This window comes from Nannospalax galili, unplaced genomic scaffold (assembly GCF_000622305.1).
Source record: "Nannospalax galili isolate Female #2095 unplaced genomic scaffold, S.galili_v1.0 scaffold5716, whole genome shotgun sequence".
NCBI classification, from domain to species: domain Eukaryota; kingdom Metazoa; phylum Chordata; class Mammalia; order Rodentia; family Spalacidae; genus Nannospalax; species Nannospalax galili.
The window spans coordinates 36628-41061 of record NW_008337965.1 but is presented as its reverse complement, the minus strand read 5'-3'; the positions used below and the strand labels follow the sequence as shown (position 1 = coordinate 41061).

General features: G+C 36.7%; 1 pseudogene; it reads left to right on the top strand.

Moving 5' to 3' along the window:
* LOC103733949 overlaps window positions 1-4434 on the top strand; it is a 5540-nt pseudogene continuing 1106 nt past the window's right edge.

Genomic DNA, 4434 nt, shown 5'->3' with positions numbered 1-4434 from the left:
ATGGAAGAAGGTGAGAGGCTTGGTCAAGATGACAGTGCTGTCCTGGGCTTTCCAGGTTGATAAGAGGGTTGCCTCAGATTTTGCAGAGACATAGAGGCATTGGTTTTAAAAGTTCAATGTATCTGTCATCTGTCATCCAGCAGGCTACAGTCCCTATGAGGAACATGTATATTTTGATAACATTCTTTTGAGATAATTGGTGGAATTTTTGCTGTTGTCAATAAAATGTTACCTATTTAATTGGTTTTTTTTTTAAGTGCTTTTGTGTCCAGAAGGGTTTTTATTCTGATATAATGATCAGGGCTATACCTGGTTTGAAGTTTCATTCTCTTGAACATTCCACATGTCTGTTCCTTTGAGTTTTCATGATAGGTGGTAACATTGTCAGTAAACTATTTTCAATATACTTGCACTGTATTTATTTCTCTATGTGCAGTTATGGATTCATGTTTCAGTCCTGTTTTGAAGCATACAGGACAATAACATGCATCTGATTCTTAGCCCTGACTTTATGATGTTTCTTCTAATATTTCATATATAAGTATGTTTGCAGCTGATTTGGGTAAATGGAGATTTCTTTTTAATATTACCTGACTGTTTTACCAATAAACTCATGGTGAATGTCATTTCAAAGATTTTTTTCTAAACTATTGATATGTATTAGATACTCTCCTGTTGCTGTGATAAGACCCATGACCAAGGCAATTTATAGAAGGAACTGTTTATTTGAGTTTACAGTTCGAGGGGTAAGGGTCCATAATAGTGAGAGAGGCATGACAGATGTAGCTGGAGCAGAAAGCTGAGTGATCACATCTTCAAGCAGGCACAGGAAGCAGAGAGTGAGTGGAAATCCAAAAAGGTTTAAGAACTCTCAAAACCAGCCCCCAGTGATGTGCTACTTCTGGCATGGCCGCACCTTCTGAGGCCACCAAGAACAGCACCAACGACTGGAGACAAACTGTTCAGAATCTTGGAGCCTATGCGGGACATTCTCATTCAAACCACCACATGATGCAATCAGAGTTTTCTAATATATTTATGTAAGGAATTAACAATGAAAATGGTTGTTTCTAAATTTAAATCATATTTCCACTCCTTGAGGAAAACCTGTTTGTTCCTTGAACATCATACCATGTTAGCTATGCTCCTAAATTAGGTAGGATATTTGCTGCCATGTGAAAGAGTTCATCTCCAGTATTCTCATTTTGGCTCCTCATCCTGTTTGCAAAGCCAGGAAAGTGTGGTTGGGAGAACCAGCTGAAGTGCTGTCAACTATTGACATAGTGTGGAAGGGTTGACACTACATGGTAGTTGGTTTTCCCTTGAACTTTGGGTAGAACTGGTCTCCAGGATGTCTGCTTCTTTCTGTCTGGGAATATTTCTAGAAGTCTAGATACTAGAATTACTTACTGCTTCTGGGAATTTCTTAATTATAGGCTTTCACTGCTGGCAGTGCAATGGAATAGATGTACGAATATAACAAGAGAATAGAAAAGGGATAAAAAGATGGATAAAAGAAGGAAGGAAGGAAGGAAGGAAGGAAGAAGAAAGGAAAGAAAAAGAAAGAAAGAAAGAAAGAAAGAAAGAAAGAAAGAAAGAAAAGGAAGGAAGGGAGAGAGGGAGGGAGGGAGGGAAATAAAGTATCACATTGTCTCATTGCACAAGTTTTAATAAATATTTCATTTCAACTTAATATAAACTATTTAAAATTTATTCTGGGCCTTCAGCTGTGAGGTATGCAGATGTATGTTGTTTGATTTTTCAAGGATCTGTCCACTTTTTCTTTCTGTTATTTATTTTTAATTTAATTTCCATCTGACATGTGAACATACCATTATGACTTTTATTTCCTTATCTTTTCAGGCTGTTTTTGTGGCCCAGAGTGTTATCTAGCTTGGTTAGCTTTCCATATGAGACTCGTAAGAAAGAGTGTTGTGTGGAGGCCAAGTGGGTTATGTTAGAAATGACGATCAGAGTATTTTAGGTAACTGTCCATTGCAGACCACCTATATCCCCAGTGGCTTCTACCTGCTTGATCTGTCCACAACTGATAACACATGACTTCGGAGTCTCTGACTCCAACTAGTTATTAGACTATTATCCTTTCAGTTCTACCGGAGTAACCTTCATACATTCTGGTACACTTTATTATCACCTTGTTCTTCCTTTACATCTGATTATTTTTTTTGTTCAGTAATTATATTTGACAAGTACTAATGTAACTATTCCATCTTTCTTTTAAGTGCAGGTAACATTGTGTCTTAGTTTCTTTTCTGTTGCTGTGATAAAATACCCTGAAAAAAGCAACTTATGGGAGAAAGGGTCTATTTCAGGTTGCAGTCCAAAACTGTGCAGAAGTCAATGTGGCAGGAACTAAGTCATCTAGTTATATCCACAGTCAAGATCAGAGAAAATGAATGCATGTTATTCCTCTTCTCTTTTGACTGCAGATGTAATATGACCAACTCTCTCCAGCTTCAGCCACTGTGACCTCCCCACCATGATTGACTGTAATCTGGAACTGTGAGCCAAACAACCCCTTTTCTCCCCTAAGTTGCATCTGTCAGGGAATTTTATCACAGCAACAGGAAATGAAACTAAGTCACATTATATACAATTTCTGTCACTGTACTGTTTAATTATCTGAGTTGTTATAACTAATTTAATGTAGAAAATGATGCAATTGAAATTGATTTTTCCTATTTATAACAACAATCTTAGTCATTAATTTGTGTAACTGTATCTGTCACATATAAAGTCATATATTTTATGAGATTAATGTCTACCCCATTTGTAACTACTTTCTATTCTGCTGTTCTGTACATTTATTCTTTGTTTTTTTTTTTTCATTTTTTCACTTGTCTCGGATTGATACACACACACACACACACACACACACACACACACACGCACATTGGTAAGACCATCACCACAATCAAGATACACGAACATTTTAGTGAGTTTCTGAAGACTAAATTCTGCGAACCATAACGGTACATAAAACAGTCAAAACAGTAAATATGCATCTTCCATCACTAAAAGTGTCTTTCTAGCTTTTTGTAATTCCTGCATTCTGTCCTTCCTTACATTCTTGACTCTGAGAAGCCACTGATATGTCTGTTAAAAAACTTAGCTTTCGTTTTTGTAAACTGTTGCATAAATGCGTCAGAACTCTACGGCTGTATTTTTGTTAAGTGCATGCTTACTCTCCCCACCCCCAACGCTTCTAAATTATTTTCCAAAATGATCCTTACATTGTCCATTATCACTATGTGTATATGAGTGTTCTACCATCCTCACTAACACTTGGTGTGGCCTGTCTTCAATTTTAGCTCTTCTAATATACAGATGATTGTATGTCCACACGGATTTCATTTGCATTGCCCTAACAACTAATGGTATTGAACGTCTGTTTTTCTGACTATACAAAACCTTTCTATATTTTTGGGAAAGCATGTGTTCAAATTTTTGCCTACTTTTATTGACTTGTTTTATTTTTCTTATTGGGTTTTGAGTACAGATCTTTATATGATCTATAAGATCCCAATCAGGTATATGATTTTTTAAATATTTTCTCCCATTCTTTGCCTTCTCTTTCTACTCTGTTAACAGTGGCTTTAAAGGGGCAGGCATATTGAAGTTTTGTGTAACACAATTTATATATATACTGATACTGCAGTTATTGTGTATTAAGCCATGGTTTCTGAGAACACTTGTTCTATCCTTGCAGGATATTCCACTTCAAACTATTTTTTAAATATTTATAAATTTGGTCACAATATGGTAGGTTTCCATATGGCTTTTTCACACCCTCTTCATTTTGGTTATGTCACCCACCACATCCTTGTCTCCCTTCTCCCTTCCCCTCTCTGCTTAAACCTCTTTACTCCCGGTATGCACTCTCCTTGTCCACGTTCATATTACTTGTGCTCTACTACCCCCTTCTGTTAGGGACACATTCCCAAAGGCCTCTTTCTAGACTTATAGCATTCACAGAAACTGTAATTTGAACACACAGAATGAGAAATTCAAAGTTAGAATCCACATCTGAGGAAGATATTTGACTTCTGGTTACTGTGCCTGTGTTCCCTCAGCTGCTATTTTTATAGTTCATCTGTTTACCTAAAAATTTAATAATTTCATTATTTTAGAGTGGAGTAAAATTCCTCTGTTTATATGTACTGCATTTTCATTCTTCATTCATCAGGGGAAGAACATCTCAGCTGTTTCCATTTCCTGCTTATTGTGAATAGAGCAGCAATGACTGTGTGTGAGCAAGTTTCACTGTAGTGTAATATAGAGTCCTTTGGGAATATGCCCAAGAGTGACAGATCTGGATCAAGTGGTAGATTTATTTCTATTTTTCTAAAGAAGCTCCACACTGATTTCTATAGTGGCTACACCAATATGCATCTCCGCCTATCCCACTCTTCC